Source organism: Herpailurus yagouaroundi, unplaced genomic scaffold, assembly GCF_014898765.1.
Source record: "Herpailurus yagouaroundi ecotype Mexico unplaced genomic scaffold, PumYag 184, whole genome shotgun sequence".
NCBI classification, from domain to species: domain Eukaryota; kingdom Metazoa; phylum Chordata; class Mammalia; order Carnivora; family Felidae; genus Herpailurus; species Herpailurus yagouaroundi.
In genome coordinates this window covers 27,703,673-27,724,297 of record NW_024412415.1, presented here as the reverse complement: position 1 = coordinate 27,724,297, position 20,625 = coordinate 27,703,673, and the positions used below count along the sequence as shown (strand labels likewise).

The following is a 20,625-nucleotide window of genomic DNA, read 5'->3' as shown; positions in this document are numbered from 1 at the left end:
GGATATTACCCAAGTCCTACTCCTTTATGTGCTCCCACTTTTTTTTTTTTTTTTTTTAGCAGTGTACTAAGATAGTCGGGATATACTGTTGCTCAGGAGTATTTTTGTTTATATTGATCTATTAGATTTGATCTACTAGATTTATAGAAAGTACCATTTTCCCCATTAATCCTCAAATGGATTGCATGCAGTCATTTTGTTTGTTTCTGTAGTAACCAGAGGGAACAACAGATGGAGAGAGGTCAACCAGGTCAAACGTCCAACAGATGATGGTCCAACATAACAACAGTTGAACTGGAACAAGTTTGCGAAGCACTAATCCAGGGTGAGACTGGTCAAAATCAAAGTGGAAGTTTCCAGAGCTCTGAGAAGCACATACTTTCCACGTGGGCAGCCTCCAGCATCTTGAAAATCGCATTTATAAGGAATCCCATCATCAGTGGAAGGGCAACAACCATCATGGGTCTTACCAGCCTGAAATGCCAGCAACATACAAGCTGACCCAGCCTCATCAGGCCAACCTGGAGTCCATGTCTCACGACAAGAGAGCCATAGGAAAGAAACGCAGTGGCTGCTGCATCTGGACCATCACCGTTAGCATTTGCACACCGGTCAAGCGTGCGAAAGGAAGAGAGCCCGTGTCCTCATCTCTCTTCCACTCCTAGGTAATCCGGAGGCAGCCAGCACAATCAGATGCAGTCAAAGGGAACGCACTGTTCACACCTCTGCGATGGTGCTTACCCTTGGCACAAGAGCAGAGGTCATGTCGTTCCAACCCCAGGCAAGTTCTTCCTCACAATGAGCTGCAGGCTCAGAAGACATCAGCCTTTCTAACTATATTCAAGAGCACACCTTGCAGGGAACAAGAGTGTCCACTTCAGGAAAATCCCTTGTGCCAAAAGCACTTGCAAAGTAGACACAATTTTAAAGAAGGTCCCCTTTAAATGCCCAGCCTCAAACACTCAGCTCCTCTAGAACCCACAGATCCAATACACGAGATCACCACCATATTAACCACGGGAACAAAGCTAACATGGTCGTCTCGGGACAAAATGACATCGCGTGCCTCCCAACGTGATACACTAAGAGGCAAAGCCTCATTTACATAGCATTCCTGACAAAAATACATTTCACCATGAGAAATCAAATGAGGAATTCTACAAACTCAAACTGCTAAAAAATAATTGGCCCACAATATTTAAAAATGTCCTTATCATATAAGGAAGAAAAAAAAGAGACATTAAACTGCACACAGTTTGCAGAATCCTGGGTTGAACCCTAGGTTGGGCGCAAGAATTTCTATGAAGGACATTACTGAGACAAGTGGCAAAATTTGAAATCAACTATACATTCAGTAATAGTAGACCAATGTTCTGGGTCTGGTTTTTACAAATTGAATGGGTTATAAAAAGAAAGGCTCTGGGATGCCTGGGTGGCTCAGTTGATTGAGCATCCAACTCTTGATTTTGGCTCAGGCCAGGATCTCAGGATTGTGCGATAGAGCCCGCATGAGGCTGCACGCTGAGCATGCCCCGCCTCTGTCCCTCCCCCACTCAGCATGCTCTCTCTCTTGCTCTCTAACATAGTCTTTTAGTCAAGAAAGGTTCTTGTTACTAGGGAAAACATTTAGAAGTGACGCGTTAGGATGTAATTTTCAAATGGCTCAGAAAACACAAGTGATGAAGAGAATGATCAAGCAAGGGTTGTAAGATATTTGTACCTGATCACTTACATTTTGGCTCTGTGGGAGTTCTTCGTATTGCTCGTGCAACTTTTCTCTAAGTTTGAAGTTATTTCAAAATACAGTCTTTCAACACAACACAAATTCAAGTGCAAAACGTTTCCACAGTAACGTCAGTCAAATAAGGAAAGGCCCCCTCCCCATACTACACTTCTCTGTCACCATCTACTCACCCAACAGAACCAAGGGACTATGCCCTTCCTCCATCTCCAAGCCAATGGACACCTGGCTCAAGCTCAGCCATTTACATTGGTCTCCTAGCAATTAGAAATTGAGATACAAGGACTGAGCCAGGAAGCTGTGAGGTAGTGAGCAAAACAGAGAGCTTCAAGTGTGCTGTCTCCACAGGAAGTGTAGGCAGGAGAGCTGATCTGGTTTTGTTAAGCAGAGAAGGGCTGGAACCATACGGAAATACCTGAGAGCTGCTCCCCAGAGAGCAAGGACAATTAAACATACATGGGCAGGCGGAGGGGGGGTCCCCAGTGTGCTCTCCCCAAGTACATGGCAAATGCTCAAAAAAGTTTAGCTTCAATACATACCTTCTGGACACCACTTCATTCAAGCTAGCTCACTTGTGTCTGTGCCTTGGCACAAGAAGCTTAGACAACAGACCCCCATCGGTGCAACGGCATCAGAGTCCCCCTCAACTACTCTACCACAGGGCAGAACTCAGACTGCAGCCACTCACCCCAATCCCATGCTTCTGCCCCCCTCTCCCCATAGGAAAGGAGGGCTCTTTTTGTTTTCCTCTGGCCCACAGCCTCTTATCCTGGGACAAATAGGCTGTAACAAAGGGTACAGCCTGAGACAGAAACCATTCCACTTCCACAGGGTATCACACAGGACAGCCAACAACAGGAAGGACAAGACTAGGGCCCTGATCAGTCACAATACATAGATCCTTGAACCTGTTTCAGCAACTAACCTCCCCACAAGCCTAGGAACCAACACATAACCTCACCTGTGGGGCCTGTGACAATGTTACATGCCATGGCAAAATGGACTTTGCAGATATGCTTAAGGACCTGGAGATTTTCCTGGAGTATCCAGGTGGTCTCAAGGGAATGCAGAAGGTCCTCAAAAGCTGAGAATGTTTCCCAGCTGTGGCCCCAGGGAGACACAACGTAGCTCAATGTGAAAATGGAACAATAGGGTCACCAGCCAAGGCAAGCAGTTGTCCTTTAGAAGCTAGAAGAGGCAAAGAAATGGCTTCTCCCCTACAGCCGCTAGAAGGACAACAGCTTTGCCCATACCTTAACATTAGCCCAGTGAGATACCCCTAATTCTACAGATTAGAAATCTAATACATCTGTGGTCATCTGTGATAGCAGCAGTAGAAAACGGATATAGACCTTATTCCGTCACCTGGACCTGAATCAGTTTTCACCCTTTCTGAGAATTGGGAGTAATGAAACCTAGAGACCACCTTTTAACTTCCCAGAACCACCTGGGGCACCCCCAGAAAAAAACCTGGCACTTCAACCCAACTGTCTCTAAAGGTAATTCACAAAACGAATTATCAGACTGAACTTACTTTGTATCATCTGCCACTATATTGTACAATGTTTTGCCACCAGAGTTCTTTTCTCAGTAATAAAAATGAATTATGTCCCAAGTTGCTAACTGGCAGATCCCAGTGGCCTAGGGCGCCGGCATCCAAGTTGCTCCACACTTCATCAGAAAACTCTCCCCACCGCCCGCCCCCCACCCCCACTCCCACCCTGGAGGGCTTGGGCGCTGCCTCTGATCCCAAAGTGAAATCACCGTGGACTCCTTCCAGATTTCTGAGTCATCCTCGCCATTACAGGTCCAAGCAGCAGCAGCTGGACTGCAAACTCAAAACAGCCAAGCCCAAACTCAGCCCTGGAAATTCAGCTCCTGCACCAAGGTCATGGTCCCTCCTTCCTCCCACCTCATTACTTTCCCTAGCATCTTCTCCATTCAACTGCCCTTTGGTCTCATGGGAGCCGCACAGCTGGTCGCGCGAAACGCTGCCAAATGGAATCGCTGGAGGCAGCAATGCACTCGGGCTCTATTTAAGTGACTGCCTCCGCTCGCAGAAGGGCGTTCGAGGGCATGGTTCTATCACTGAAATATTTCTATTGAAGAAAACATCTGGGGGAGACAGCTACTGTCCTGACGACTACGTGATCTCATTAAGAAGGCTGGTGCCAAGCCTTGTGGCCACGGTCAAGATGGTCAAGATGGTTTTCTTAGAGGGGCGCCCGAGTGGCTCAGTCAGTTAAGCATCCAACTTTGGCTCAGGTCATGATTTCACGGTTCGTGGGTTCGAGTCCCACGTCCGGCTGTGTGCTGACAGCTCAGAGCCCGGAGCCTGCTTCAGATTCTGCGTCTCCCTCTCTCTCTGCTCCTCCCCTGCTTGCACTCTGTCTCTTTTTCTCTCAAAAATAAACATAAAAATAATAAAAATAAACTTTTAAAAAAAGACGATTTTCTTAGAGCTGAGACTGGTTGGGCTTCCACTTTGTCATTCAATCATCAACTGTGTGGAGAGTGTGCCCCCAACCAGAGCCGCTCCTGCAGAAGGAGGTCAAGGCAGACCCAGGAGCAAAGAGCTTTAATTACTTTTGATGCTCTTCACTGCATCTACTCAAAACCGAAGCCGACCAGGTCAGCTGCCCAGGAGATCCATCCAGAGACAGAGAATATCACTTTTAAAGGGAAGAGCCTAGGGGCACCTGGGTGGCTCAGTTGGATGAGCATCCGGCTTCGGCTCAGGTCATGATCTCACAGTTGGTGAGTTCGAGCCCCACGTCGAGCCCTGTGCTGACAGCTCAGAGCCTGGAGCCTGCTGTGGATTCTGTGTCTCTCTCTCTGCCCCTCCCCTGCTCGTGCTCTTCCCTATCTCTCAAAAGTAAACAAACATTAAAAAAAAAAAAATTTAAAGGGAAGAGCCTATATACAACAGCAAAGGCTTGCCCTAGAAGTGGTTCTGACCCCAAAGACATCTTTTGGAAGCACCCAGTACGGCCGCTGTACAGAGCAAACAGCCGGTTTTAGGGTGGGCAGGCCAGCAAAACTCACCCCATGGGGAATTTTATCAGCCTTTTATCATCCTGTCATCATCCACCGCTGTTCAACAGGAGATCTGACTCAGATGCCTGCTGACTTGCAGAGAGAGACCATGACTCGGCCCTGGAGAAATGTGCTTCTGACAAGTGTCAGTAATTCTGGGTGCCTGGGAGACCCCAGCCAGAGACAGCTCAGCACGGACCCAGCAAGCTTGTCAACGAACTTCCCTCTGAGCAACAACAGAGGCAGAGGAATTGGACAAGGGAGAGAGGCCAAGGCTGCCACGGGCAGCAAGGAGCAACGTCCAGCCAGACCCACATCTTTCCTCCCTGACCCGGACATGAAAAACCACTCAACACCAATGGGTATGCACGAGCAGCGGTGCGATGCAGAGAAAAGGAGCCATCAGGGAGGCCCGCCAAGTTCAGGGGGCCTGTGTGATGAGGTCTTCAACTGCAAAACCAGCGACAACATCTTGGCAAGCCGCGCTGGTTCGAGACTCGGAAGTGCTATGAGCTCCCAGATCTGACACAGTCATGGTTTGTTTGTCGGGTTGGTTTTTTGGAAGGCTTGTAGGTTTTTGGCTTTTAACAGCACAACAACTTTTCAAGATGAACTTTCTATGGTGGTGAGGGCCTTCACACAGTTGTTAGGGATATAAATTAAATCCTCTTTTGAAAGGTGAACTTTTAAAAGGTGTCTGTTGGGGCGCCTGGGTGGCGTAGTCGGTTAAGCGTCCGACTTCAGCCAGGTCACGATCTCGCAGTCCGTGAGTTCGAGCCCCGCGTCAGGCTCTGGGCTGATGGCTCAGAGCCTGGAGCCTGTTTCCGATTCTGTGTCTCCCTCTCTCTCTGCCCCTCGCCCGTTCATGCTCTGTCTCTCTCTGTCCCAAAAATAAATAAACGTTGAAAAAAAAAATTTTTTTTTTTTTTTTAAATAAAAGGTGTCTGTCTTTTGACTTGGACATCCTACAGAAATGCCCCTCTGGTCTCCAAGTATGTGTTACAAAAATGTTGGTTGCAATATTACCGAGTAAATAAATGGGGAGAGGGAAGGCAAGAAGCCCAGCCAACAGCAAGAGAACGAAACATCACAGAACACCTTTTCATGTAAAAAATCTTTAACAATTAACAGATTTACATTAGCAGGCCATCAAGGTCTATGACACATCAATTCTTAAAATATGTTATGCAAAACACTATACTGTGTTTTTTGGCTTAAAAAATGCTTTCTCACAAAGGGCCATGAGGACTTCACGTGCAGTCCTGATGCCACCTCGAAAATTTTTTTCCTTCTCTCAAAAAGCAGCAAGTTAATACCATTTGTTGTTTTTGAAACCAGCAAGAGCTCTGCCTGCAAGGAGGGAGAGGTAAAAACTGGATGAGTCTTTACGTTAATTAGAAATCATTGCTTTTTTAGGCCTTTTTCAATAGGGAGAAACATGCATTGGAGGGTCCCAAATGAGAACAAGAATGGTGACCAGATATCACCATGGACCCACGATTTCAGACAAGGTAATAAAATGGTACTAAAAGCAAACCTCTGTTTGCTGGAATGGGGGTACCCATGGGCACTCAGCCATGGAACATGGCAGGCAAATATTCTGCACCCCCTCCCAACCCCAAATGCCCTTTAAGCAATGCTGGTTGTAGGGTTGGGACGGTGTCATGATTGACATGGACAGAATCTAGTCTTGAAGCAGAGGCAGGAAGTATATTAGTATCTGAGTACTATTTAGCACTACATTTGGATTGGGGCGGGGGGGAAGCCTGTATCTCTGTCCCCTAAAAAAAGGGGGGGGGAGGGGCGCCTGGGTGGTTCAGTTAGTTAGGTGTCCAACTTCAGCTCAGGTCGTGATTTCACCGTTCATGGGTTTGAGCCCTGTGTTGGGCTCTGTGATGACAGCCTGGAGCCTGCTTTGGGGATTCTGTGTCTCCCTCTCTCTCTGCCCCTCCCCCGCTCGTTCTCTCTCAAAAATAAATAAACATTTAAAAAAAAAAAGTACAGCCTGGTACTAATAAGGTGATAGGTCCCAAGTCCGGCATCAACACAGGCCCAAAAGGCTACAATACTTCACACAAGTTACCAATATGAGGAATATCAATATGGAGGATCAGTAGGTCCCTTAGACAGCTTTCCTTTCCTTCTTTTAAAATAACAGGTTGTCTGGGGCGCCTGGGTGGCACAGTCGGTTAAACGTCCGACTTCAGCCAGGTCACGATCTCGCGGTCCGGGAGTTCGAGCCCCGCGTCGGGCTCTGGGCTGATGGCTCAGAGCCTGGAGCCTGTTTCCGATTCTGTGTCTCCCTCTCTCTCTGCCCCTCCCCCGTTCATGCTCTGTCTCTCTCTGTCTCAAAAATAAATAAACGTTGAAAAAAAAAAATTTAAAATAACAGGTTGTCCTGGGCACCCCGGTAGCTCAGTCAGTTAAGCATCCAATTTCAACTCAGGTCATGATCTCCTAAGTTCGTGAGTTCGAGCCCCTCATTGGACTCTGTGCTAACAGCTCAGAGCCTGGAGCCTGCTTCGGATTCTGGGTCTCCCTCTCTCTCTGCACCTGCCCTGTGCATGCATGTTCGCTTGCTCTCTCTCTCACTGTAAACTAAATGATTAAAATGTTTTAGATAATAAAATAAGTTGTAAATTACTTTCATAACTCTGTAAAGTAAAAGGAAATTAAAAAAAAAAAATACAGGGGCGCCTGGGTGGCTCAGTCGGTTGAGTGTCCAACTTCGGCTCAATGATGATCTCACGGTTGGTGAGTTTGAGCCCCGCGTCAGGCTCTGTGCTGACAGCTCAGAGCCTGGAGCTGCTTTGGATTCTGGGTCTCCCTCTCTCTCTGTCCCTCCCCAACTCGTGCTCTGTCTCTGTCAAAAATAAACATTAAAAATTTTTTAACAAAATACAGACCCGTTAGAGGAAACGATGTTGGAAATACTCATCCAACATCTTCCACCCGTTTTGCTCTCTCCCATTACCACGAACACTTGGAAGACCCCAGAGTGTACTTGTGTCCCAAGTATACAAAAGGCAAGGAAACACCTACCGTTGTGTGGACTTGTGAAAGCTTATAATTACCAGAGACCAATGCGACCACTGTTCCCACTCCAGTGTTTGCTGGGGGATTCATCAGCAGCACTGATTAATTCACTGGTCTTCACATAGGTTACTTTATTTATTTTTTTTTTTTAATTTTTTTTCAACGTTTTTTATTTATTTTTGGGACAGAGAGAGACAGAGCATGAATGGGGTAGAGGCAGAGAGAGAGGGAGACACAGAATCGGAAACAGGCTCCAGGCTCCGAGCCATCAGCCCAGAGCCCGACGCGGGGCTCAAACTCACGGAACGCGAGATCGTGACCTGGCTGAAGTCGGACGCTTAACCGACTGCGCCACCCAGGCACCCCCACATAGGTTACTTTAGATAAGCAAATGGAAGAAGGAAATTACTTTGTTGGGTTCATTTAACAAATGTTTTTGGAGCTCAAGGCTCAGTGCTGAGCCCTGGGACCCAAGGATGGATGAAGCATAATCCCTGTTCTCAAAGGGTTCATTTCTACCAAGCAACTGGCCTCCAACACAAGAGCTCAGCTGGAGGAAATGCAGCCAGACACAGGTGGAAAAGGACACTTCAGCCAGCCCTCGAGTGAGCAACCATGATATGTGGACAGTACCCTAAGTGGATCATGTCTCTAACAACTCTGTCAGGTCAAAGTCCTCTCCATCCTTCTGCTGTTGAGGAAACAGACCCAGAAAACAGAAGCTACTTGCTCATCATTGGTGCCTGCGTGAGAATCCACGGCCCAGGCAAACATACAAGGGCCAAGGTTATCACATCACTGAGCCGGGAGGGGACCCCATCTCCTGGTTGCAGGAGCCCTGACTCCGGGTGGAAAAGCAACCATGATTCCCCAAAACCGGAGAAGCGAGAAGGAGCTGTTTTCGAGATCCCCTTCCCTCCCTTCCTGGGTAGGCCCACTCCACACCACAGAGGGCAAGTATTTGTGTGGGTTGAGGAACAGTTTGTAAAACCATCTTAACAGCACCATTCCCACCACTGTCCAGGCCAGGAGTCCCCCCTGGCCACAGAAGCCTAGCTCTGTGGGTTCAACTGAATTCTACATTTGATGGGTACACAGGAGTACATACTTGAGGCCAAAGCAGAGGAGACTAACTGAAACCTGAAAACCCATCAAGCACTGCAACTGCATATGAGATCCATGACAGACCAAATAACCCTCTGCCAAGTAAAACTCCTTGGAGATTGTCTCTGATGCACAAATGCCACAAAATGGCCAGAAAATGGTCTTGAGAACACATTGAATCGACCTGACCCCTTGCCCTCTGCCTTCCAGCCATGAGCCATGGATGGCTAAGAAGTAGCACGGGCTCCGGGGACCCCCGGCAGCCATCAGTCCCCCTGGGTAGCTGGCCCCCAAGAAGGCAGGCTGAGACTGCAGCAGCGGGGGGGGGGGGGCGGCCAAGAAGTGGCGTCGGAAAGTAATACACAACTCGCTCTGCCGCCCTGCCCGTTGCTGCCTCACTTCATTGACCAAGCTCCTACCCTGACTCAAAGGGCTTTGCAGTGCCTACAGAAGCAAAATCTTACCATTGACATGCAGGGAAAGGCCACATCCAGGGGTGTGAGAGGAAGATGGAAGCCAACACAAATCAGCAGCAACCCTACGGTGGTACCAGCCATAAAGTCCCATTTTTAGTGGGGATTCAGGTGGCAAAGGCCAGAGGAGGAAGAGCTCAGCATGACGTCTGACAGAGGAGGCTGGAGCCCAAAGGCACCTGCTGTGTGAGCCAGCGAATTCCTTTATCCCAGCCTCCATCTTGCCCTCTATAAAATGGTGACTGCCTACCTTATGGGCCGGAGGGAGGGCTGAGACACAAGACCACCTGCCAGGCACTTAGCCAGGCACCCGGTACATCTTGAATACTCCTTAAATGGCTGTTCAAAGTGCTCATCACTCAAGCAGTGTATCAACATGGCTTCTCGGGGAAGACGCAACACAACCTGCGAAAATCTCGACTGCAGCGGTGCTGATCCGGCCACGACGCAGCAGGGTCTCACGCCAACAACCACGGGGCCAGCCGATTGCCGGGACTCAAGACACCTACTTTGGTAGCAGCGACCCGAACCCCTCCAGCCTCCCCGCTCACAGCCTCTTTGCCTGCTTGGAGGTTTCACACAGCTGCCAACACGGTCCCTCTCAACACCCCACCTGGGAACCAGGGTGGTGGCCCTGTCGATATGGCCTCTGCTCTTGAAAAACACCCTCCTGATTTCCAGAAATGCTGACTTACAGAGAGGGCACATTGCACAGAGACCCCACAGGATTTCAGTGCACAAATTTGAGAAGCACGGCATTTCAGAGGTCACTGACAAAACCACAAGTTAGGATGACAATGAGACAGGTGCACATGGACACAGGTGAGGTAAGAGGTTCCCGTACTTTTCAGCCGGGCTCCTGTTTCAGTACACTCAGCCTCACGCAGCTGAGGGAGACAGACTGGCCAGACAAAATTCCATCAGTTCTCTGGGGGCTTGACAGACACACCTCTCGAGGTGTTCCCCAAGAGTCACACTCAAAGGCAAGTGTCCCATGCTTCAAGAACCTTAGACCTCACTTCTCCAAGCGTGATCTATACAACAATAGCATTGGCATCATTTGGAACTTGCTAGAAATGCAGAATTTCAGGCCCCACCCAGAACCACCCAGTCAGGAATCTGCATTTTAACTGGATCCCCAGGAGACACGGCTGTATTCAGAACAGAACGATCTATCCACTTAGGGTTGTGACACTGAAGTTTTCACTTCGTCTTTTTCTTCCTTCATAGAAGTGCCAGGACAGCAGACTGTGCCCACCTCAGCCACCAGCACATCCTAGCTACTCAAATATTCGTTGCATGAACAAACATATGAACGGGTGGTCTATCAAGTAACTGAAGAGACCAATGCTGTTGTTAAGTGCAAAGAAAAAGGCAGGCAGGGGTCCAAGAGAAAAAGACAAAGAGAACATGGAGGGAGGGGGTCTTTAAGTGAGTCAAATAAGGCCTCTCTAAAAGGGAGGGTGATGTGAGGATCAAACATGACAGAGAAGGGGGGAACATCTGGGCAAAGAGGAGGTCAGGCAGAGGGCCACCACCTGCATCTGCCCCCCCTCAAGAATCTGTTCCTGTAGGTAAGCAAAGATGCACTGTCAACATTTGCCCTGGTGGTACAACCAAGAAGCTCCAAGAAGGCAAATACAGAAGGGCCGTGACCTCTACGATGGTTGGGGGCAGAAAGGTCGTGCCTGTGGTCACCACTGCCATTTCCAAGGCTCCTGGAGTTGAGTGTCAGAAAGCCCGGCAGCCGTGGCTGAAGGTCGTGACTCCCGGCCACCACCCTTCACCCTCCGAGTCCACGGGCCTCCAGCTACTTGCCAAGTAGAAACACGCAGGTCACTCACAGTTTTCAACAAGTTGCTCCAGGAGTTTGTGGGCAGTGAGACATCCAAGAGCCAGGGAACCCAGTCCAGATGTTACCCTACAGCAGCACGCTGGCAAAGAGGAGACAAAAGACAAAGGTCAGGGCAACGTTCTCCCGGCACTGAATGACATCGATGGGGTTCAGGCTAGAAGCGGGCAGAAAAGGACAACAGGGAAGGCCAGTGGCCTCTGACTACCATGCAGTTAGACTGCTGGCCTCCCCTCTGCCCTCCGTGTCAGGAGAGACCCCACCACACCCCGATCCAATCTGCCAATCCCCCAATGTGGAGCCGACAGACAGCTGTCACAAGTCCTAGGAGGCATTGGACCCAACCGGTCTTTACAGAAGAGAACAATCAAGACTCTAACAAGAGCTGCCTTGCCCAAAATTAGGGGCACGTAATGGCCATACTAGGAGCGGAATCACAGAAACCACGTCTGGAAAGCTTACACGTACCTGTGAATTACCTTCCTTAATAAAACTCACGTTTCTAAATGTTACTCTTATTCTGTCTGGCTCTTAACCGACAAAACGAGTCAAAACAGCCTACATTTCCAAATCTTAACCCTTCCCCTAAATTCTCTCTCTGTAATCCCCGATTACCTTCCACAGCCAAAATGAGACTCCTGGTTTTCTTCAAAAACAAAGTTGAAGAGAAGAAAACCTTTCGCATTTGAGTACAAGGAGTCTAAAACCTTTGGTGGGTAGGTGGGTGGGTGGGTGGGTAGGGGGCGGGAAACACTGAACATCTAAAAAGTCTCAGTTTATGAGATGGAAGGAATATAGAACCCAAATGAAAGCTCTGTTCCCACACATCAGGTTTATATACCCCAGAGACCAGAAACCTCCCAGGAAATGCTCAGAGACCCTAAGTAGCAGTACATTTCAAAAATGGGTGGCCTAAGACTGTTGTCAAAGGTCATTTTGTTAAAATGAAATTGATGATCGAAATCCCAATTCTCTAGGAAATGAGTCTTCTCAGTGTATTTTTTTTTTCAACATTTATTTTTGCGACAGAGAGAGACAGAGCATGAACGGGGGAGGGGCAGAGAGAGAGGGAGACACAGAATCGGAAACAGGCTCCAGGCTCTGAGCCATCAGCCCAGAGCCCGACGCGGGGCTCGAACTCACGGACCGCGAGATCGTGACCTGGCTGAAGTCGGACGCTTAACCGACTGCGCCACCCAGGCGCCCCCTGAGTGTATTTTTAAATTAACCTTCATCTAATGATATATTTAAACCATAATCATCTAAATAGCTCTTTCCCTGGGGTTTTAGTTCCGGCTGACCCCGACATGTCAATATATCCTTGGACACATCACCCCTAACTTTGCAGACATGCAGGCAACTCATCCATAAAAAGAACGTGAATGGGACAAAACTCAGGTGTCCCTCAGCTACAGAACTCAAAAATTCCCTCTCATTGCTGGAACAACGCTTAAGGTACCTCACATTAAGTCAGCTTATACAAAGCATAATTACTCGCCTACTTTGAAGAAGTAAATGTCAGTCATTATGAATTTAAATTGCCCTATCTCTTAAGGAAATAACTAGGAAGTCGTAATAACAATAGTTGTGTTCTGTTTCTAGGGAGTTAGCTTCAGCAGGGACCAATCTGCCCCCACCCTCACTAAATGGGTATTTGGATCCGTTTCCCCAAAGGTCCAATATTTATAGGCCAAAGTTACGGTTTCTCCTGCATCAAGTGGAACTTAGGCAGTGAGGTCATTTGTTTTGAAACTACAGCAACCACCCCAATTTCCCCCCACCATTTAGCATTCTAGTTACTCTGGGTCAAAGAAAGGAAACGCAGCTTTGAAAGAAAAGGTAAAGACTGCTAGGCCGCCGGGAACACAGTCAAGAATTCCACCCTGGACAAGTCACGGTATGACTTACTGTTCATTTCCCTTTCAACACTCAGGCACACACAAATGTCACAAGTCCATGCAGACATACAATTAGATCAAACCTATTTCAAAGTCTTCAACAGCTCCAGTATTCACCTAGAAAACGGAAAATGGGCCTGGGTGGCTCAGTCAGGTAGGCATCCAACTCTTAGTTTCAGCTCAGGTCATGATCTCATGGTTTGTGGGTTCAAGCCCCGCATCAGGCTCTGCACTGACCAGCACAGAGCCTGCTTGGAACCTCTCTCTCCCTCTTTTTCGAAATAAATAAATTTAAGGAAAAAAAAAAAAATGGGGGCGGAGTGCGCGTGGGTGGCTCAGTCAGTTAAGCATCAGACTTTGGCTCAGATCATGGTCTTACGGTTCGTGAGTTTGAGCCCCGCAACAGACTCCGTGCTGACAGCTTGGAGCCTGGAGCCTGCTTCAGATTCTGTGTCTCCCTCTCTCTCTGGCCCTGCCCCACTCAAACTCTGTCTTTCGCTATCTCAAAAATAAACCTTAAAAAAAAAAAAAATAGGTGGAACAAAAAGTAACAAGAAAGAAACAAAAAACAAAACCTACCATAACGGCAACATTATTCCTTATCCTTATGGAGAGGGAGGGTCCACAAATTCCTCTGAAGTATCAGTGACTCTTTCACCCAAAAGAACACAATGCCTTCAATTTCAAATGGTTCACAAGCCCCCTGAAGTTTCTCTCTGTACGTGTGGCTGAGGACCCCTGCTGAATTAAAATGTTAGAAGGATTCCCCTTTTCTAATTCTCTCCCCCTTGTAAATGGGGGTATCAAGGACAACCTCATTTACAAAGTGATCCACAAGAGCAGGGACCATGGAGAAAACTGGCTTCTGGCGGCATTTATGGTGGAAAAGTCACACTCTGCAGCTAGCGATGCTCACAAGGGTTCGGAGCCCTCTACATCTGTGATCCTTTGCTGAACAGTTTAGCAGGAAGCTTCCCAAAGCTACTTGTTTATGCTCGGTACTTGATTTTTCAAAACCAAGAATATAATGCACATCAAGCAACAAACACACTTATCATTAGGAACGCACACACAGGTACTAACAGTAACAAAAGCAGGAGTGATCTAAACAAAAAGTTAAGACACTGATCACCTCTGAGGTGAAAGGACATCTTGTACTATTTTGTCACACTGATTTCTTAACCTGGTTGTTGGCTTCACAGATGTTCATTTTACTCTTCAAAACGTACCTATACGTTTTATATACTCTATGAATAGGTCACAACACAATTTGGGTAACTGGGGGTGGGAGGGAGGCCTGGAGTCAGTCAATGACAGGGACCTCCAGGCATTCTGGTCTCAGCCCTCATTTAAGACAGGCCACTAAGCCTGTGGAACGAGGCCTGTGCTTGTCAAAGGGTGGGGCCCACAAAGGAACAGTTCAAATTCTGGCTCCAGGGGCACCTTCTATAAATACACTTTCATTTTTAAACGTCCACGCCCTGGGACAGTCCTGTGCTCTGGGGCTGAGGCCATGCTGACCTCCAGGGCTGCCTGTCACTCTGGGAAGGGCTGGTGTTGGGTTTCTGCAAACCCAGTGGTCTTTCCTCTTACATGCTCTGCAAGGCTCTTTCCCGCGGCACATTCTGTTACCATGAACAAGCCCGGGAAGCCTTCCTGATCAGCTGAGAAGGGAGTGAAGACCCAGAGGCTTCTCCAAGTTTGGAAGAACCCTTGGCCACTCCGTCCTCAGCTGGACACAAAGGCCAGGGTTCCTTACATATTCTCCTTCAGATGCATCATCAACACTTGACCTTCCTGTGGAGAATCCTGCTCATTCAGTGAGTGATCAACTCAGCTGCTCATGAGAAAAAAAAATGGGTGAAGTGTCTGGAAACTTGAACAGTAGGTCTCAATTCCTCGCCCTTCCCACACACATACCAATATCCTCTTGGCCACATAAGGCAAGCAGGCAATTCAGAGATGACCCCTGTTTTGCAATCTCCCTAGCAGACTCGCCGCCATTTTTATTTTCTAGTTACAGGAGACAAACACTGACACCATGACATCCAACATCTCAATGGGTTTGGGACCACTTGGACTGATACCAGAGACACGCACGCCTAATCAAGCAAGTGCCGCAGCCCGACATCTCCTGCTCAGAGTTTCTTCTCACTCAGGTCTGTGCTTTGAAAAAGCAAAACAGAAGCCAAAGTAAGAGTACAGAACACACTCTTTCATAAGTCACTTTCTTGTAAAAAAAAAAAAAAAAAAAAAAAATCTCACTGGATTCTGCCATCTTTTGAACTCAAGACAGGCATGGCTTGCTTTCCTGTGTACGCACACATGAGAGTTTGAGTGCGGGTGTATGTGTGGGTGTATGTGCACGCACCCGTGGCACACACACACACACCCAACATTCTTCTTGATGGATTCCAAACAATAGCTTCCAGGGAAACCATTGCTAGGAGTTCAGGAAAAGTAAAGGTCCTGCCAATTCCAGAAGGACAAAGGGTTTCAGCCACTAACAAGGGAACAAAATGATCTCATTGCCCCTTTCCCACTGAGACTGTAAGTGGGATCCTTCTCAAATTCAGAGTGCTCACTTACAGGCACGGTCACTGTTTCCACACAATGGGACCCATGTGGAAGGACAGCCAAACCAGGAAACAGATTCCAGAGGTAGCCTTTTGATGTTTAACCCAGACAATCTGCAGACGAGGCTCTACAGCCAAGGGGGGGGGCTGACACTCTCAGTGAGGAGCAAGACCCTGGCAGTCGTCACCGCATCTAACAGCTTGTTCCTTTAAACCAAGGCGTGGGCCAGGACTGAACATGGACTCTCCAATGACAGGCATGCATCTCTGGGGCACTAGACTGTGCTCAACTGTAATTCTTTGTGACTCCCGCATGCCTCCAAGAACACAGGTTCATGGTGCTTTCCCCCCCACGTGTCGTGGGTCATGGGACAGCACATAGTCCTACAGGGGTGGGGAGGGGTGGATGGGATACATGAAGGTAGCTGTTCGTGTAGCCCTCATGGGTTTGCTGCATTTATTACCCACCCAGAGGACAGGCACCATGCTGAGTGGTGGGAGGAGGTGGTAGTTCCTTTTAAGGTCAAAAAAAATTCTGAAGATTCTTTCCTGCAAATGCCAACACACACACACACACACACACACACACACACACACACACACACACACACGTAGCTGTGCTTCTAGTATCCTTGGAGATAGCATATTAAGACACAAATGCTTTAAAATAAATTTTAATTAACCCCACTATCTCCTACATACATTTTTAAAATAGCAAAAACAAACTCCACGACAGTTTCATTGCGTAGACAAATACTTCACACACATGAATTAAGGATCCCTTGAGCAACCCCCACAACACAGCAGCATGTGTTCTTTCTGCCCCAAACTAGGGCTGGAGTAGCGGCCGAGGGGTAAAAACGACCTCCACAAGCCCCCCCCCCCCAACATCCCGGGCATACTGGAGGGCTACACGGTTGGAGGAAAACTTTAGGTCCCATGTAAATATAGGAACTATTTTAAGTTATTTATCTCGAGAGCGCAAACGAGTACAAGCAGGGGAGGAGAAGGGAGAGAGGGAAAGAATCCCAGGCAGGATCTACATGGTCAGTGCAGAGCCCGATGAGGGGCTCAAAGTTACAAACCAGGAGAGCATGACCTGAGTCAACATCAAGAGTTGGACTCTTAACCGACTGAGCCACCCAGGAGCCCCAGAGCAAGTATTTTTTTTAACTAAGCCACAACCTGCATCACCTGTCAGAGCTGCCAGACTTCTCCATCACCACACCCCACCCAGGACGCCTGACACACTCTCCTGCGATTCCCGCTGCAGGTGTTGGGAAATCCGCTTCAGCGTACTTTTCATACTGTTCTAGAATCTTCTTCTCTCCTCTCTCAGCCCGGGGTTCCTGTCCAGCAAGGACTGCCCTTTCCTGGAGGCATCCCTACAGCACCTTACACAGGGTGCACAGTAGGGTTAAATCAAGTGAAAAATCAAGAGGAGGGATTAAGGATTCCTCACAAAGGAGTCTGCAGGCAATTAAGGGGAGGCAGAGTTTGGGGAGGATGAGGAGGATGGCTGGACCTGTTCTGAGTACAGCCTAACTCAGGGATTCCACATCCGGGTTTGAAAACTTACAACTGTAATAAAGATACGAAAAAAACAAAACAAAACAAAACAAAAATCCAACAGTCTTCCCAAAGGCCCAGCCCACGTGAGCAGCCTGGCTTCCCCATCCATCAGTCTGACAGCAGGAAAAAGACTCGAATTTAGACTCGAAACTGTCCATTTTCTTCTTTTCTGTGCCTTTCTGTTGCGCTTGTAGTGCTGGCCCCTTCTCCCACCCTCCTCCCTTCTCCCCTGGGTGTGCCCTCCACCACATTCACAACACAGTTCCAATTACTTACCTTGGGAAAGGGCACCCTGCACAATGAGACCCCTACCAGATGGCTCCCAACTCCGCCCCTTCCCAGAGACTCACACAGATACACCTCCAACCAACCACAAACCAGTCCCCAGAGTGTCTGTGGGATTCTCCCCACCCCACCACTTCCTGCCTTCCACTCACCCACTTGGGAGTCTGTGCCCAAGTCATTCCTCCCAGGAAAGCCCAACCAGCATCGCCGGATATAAATCTACCTTCCTCCAAAGTCCGGCTCACATCCTCTCCTCCCCCCCACACCCAGGCCCCCCTAGACGATCCCCAGGATGCTCCCAATCAAAATTAGTCTTTTCCTTCCCCTACCATGCCCTAGGCTTTTGTCTCACTGTGAGAGACCTTACACCAGCATGTTAGCTTCTGGGTGCCTTTCACCTCCCTGAAAGACTTCCTGGCGGGCATGGATGCCACCACCTTCACCTTCGTGCCCCATAGAGCATTCAGTATAAACCTTGGCAAGCAGTGAGGGCTCAGATACCTAGGATGTGACTATCACTTAGTGTTTCAAGGGTCTTTATGGGTGGCTCCCAGGGTGCCAATTTTACAATCAAGCCAAGCACACTAACAGCCTGACCAAGAAGATGAACATTAAAAAAAATTAAATCTATTTTTGAGAGAGTGACGGACAGAGAGAGAGGGAGACACAGAATCTGAAGCAGGCTCCAGGCTCTGAGCTGTCAGCACGGAGCCCAAAGCACGGCTCAAACTCACGGACCGTGAGATCATGACCTGAGCTGAAGTTGGATGCTTAACTGACTGAGCCACCCGGGGCCCCGTTAGAGTCCCCCCCCCGCCGCCCCCATACACACTCTAACACAAGTATTCAGTCACATAAGTCCATCCGTCCTGGCTCGATTTCCCAAGGGCCGAACAACCCAACTGCCTCTGCAAACCCAGGGTTTCTCCAGGACCTACTTGGAAAGCATGCGACTTGGGAACGCACAGGTACACTTTTCTTTATACAGGACACAGCTTCCGGATAAGTAGCATTGCTAAAGCAACTCCGTTTGTAAATTCACTCTGAGGCCGTGGATTTCTGGAGACAGATTAATCTACACACTTCTTCTAATTCACTGGGTAGGTCACGTGGGTCTAGAATTTAGACTGGTCCCTTGGTCCTCAAATGCAGCTGCTTAGGAACAGACAGAAAAGGCAATGTCATTAATGCTCCTCCCCGATGAGAAGTCTGCGTACATGCTCCAAGTAAAATAAGGAAGCAATATAGGACCCCAGTCAAGAAGCCTCTGGAATCTTTTTTCCCCCAACACAAATGTTTCTCATTTGGTCCAGGCCCTGTTTCAATTACACGCCAAGGCAAGACAAAGAAAAAGCCCACTACCTACCACCCACTCCTGCTTTCATGAAGACATTATAAATTATCTTTATTACGTCATACAGTAAAGTTGCCTCACGTAAGGTAATGTTGACAAATGGTTACAGGAGCCGTTTTCTCAACAACGGCTTTATTCGTAGGTGTTCATTCCTTGGTGTCTGCCAGGCACCCGCCTTACAGCTCTCCAGAAAACCAGACGGCATCGGGATGTGTGTCCCGTCTGAAGCCTTTGGCGTTAATTTCTAAAGCACGGTCGTGAACATCAACATCAAAACACAGCTCCTGTGTAATATTAAACACTTTTAGAAACAAACATTGACTGTCTTGCTATTCTAACTTTCCCCGGTCGGTAGTTTTAACTCTCAACATGGACTCCACAGGCCAAGCCCAGCGTCACCATTCTGTTAGAGGCACTTCAAATAAATTTTTAACAGCATGCTGCTATCTCCCCTGGCACATTTCATAGATGAGGTCAAGTCTCAGGTAACACGTTTAAATCCTCAGGGTCCCGCAACAGCACCAGGCCTGTCCCCTTTTGAGTGTTGGCTATAGGTTCACACTCCAGAAGGCAAGCCAGAAGCTTTCCCATTTAAGCCGGAAAGGAAGGAAGGGCAAACTTTGGAGTATTTCCGATTTGTTGTAATGTTTTGTTCATCTGTGAAACAGAAAGAGACACAGTACAAGCAGGGGAGGGGCAAAGAGAGAGGGGCAGAATCCGAAGCAGGCTGTCAGCACAGAGCCAGATGTGGGGGCTCGAACCCACAGACCGTGAGATCCTGACCCGAGCTGAAGTTGGACACTTAGACAAGTGAGCCACCCAGGTGCTCCTTGAATTTTTTTTTTTTTTTTTTTTTAGTTTATTTTTTTTAGTTTATTCATTTTGAGAGCCAGAGAGCCAACGTCAACAGAGGACGGACAAAGAGAGAAGCAAAGAGAATCCCAAGCAGGCTCTGCACTGCCCATGCGGAGACCGATGTGGGGCTCAAGCAGACAAACCAGGGGATTAGGACGGGAGCCAAGACCAAGAGTTTTGGTGGCTCACCTGAACCACCCAGGTGCCCTCAGAAGTACCCGAACTCTTAAAGGCTAGAAATCCTTCACTACCGTTGCCTCTGTTGTCGAGTGTGTGAACTTACCCTAGATTCTACACCAAGGATAGATCTTTCTTTGCTCCAACCAGGAATTTTAGATGAGTAATTTGAGATCCCTGGCCCATGGCTCATCAAGCTCTGCTAGAATTCCACCAAAAAGTGGGAGGAGCACCTGGCACTGAGAAGCAATTCACAGCAAGCATGAGATTGCCTTCATTTATCAGGTTCGAGGCTCTAGCTTAAATTCAGATGATGCAAATTTTGCACTTATTCAATGTGTGCATGCTTGCTTTCATTCAAAAATAACCTTGTGTCTTCCAAATTTACTGAGTAAAATTAAGGCTCCAGTAACAGTCTTAGGCTTCTCCAATGGTCTCCTATACCCGGCTTTACCACCCAGCACTTCCCCGGGGAAGCATGATCATGGCTCTGCCCTTCCTCCTACAGGTAAGAAACCTGTCCATACATTTGGTGACTTGACCAAGAGAGTGGAAGGCAGGCTAGGTATAGAAACCAGGTCTCTGGCCTCTCAGGATTTGGGGGGGGGGGGGGCGGGGGGGGGAAGGCGGGGGAGTAGCTACCTACCCCTGTGCATCCATAGATTC

The 20,625-nt window shown here is 48.3% G+C and overlaps 1 protein-coding gene across 5 annotated transcripts in view; it reads right to left on the bottom strand.

The window, feature by feature from the left end:
- The window catches only part of TLN2 (talin 2), a 439,937-nt gene that overhangs the window by 353,778 nt on the left and 65,534 nt on the right, over positions 1–20,625 (bottom strand). For all 5 annotated transcript variants that reach the window (XM_040492868.1, XM_040492871.1, XM_040492869.1 and 2 more), the window contains exon 2: positions 11,235–11,324. The gene's annotated coding sequence lies outside the window, so the exon portion shown is untranslated. The remainder of the gene's footprint in view (positions 1–11,234; positions 11,325–20,625) is intronic.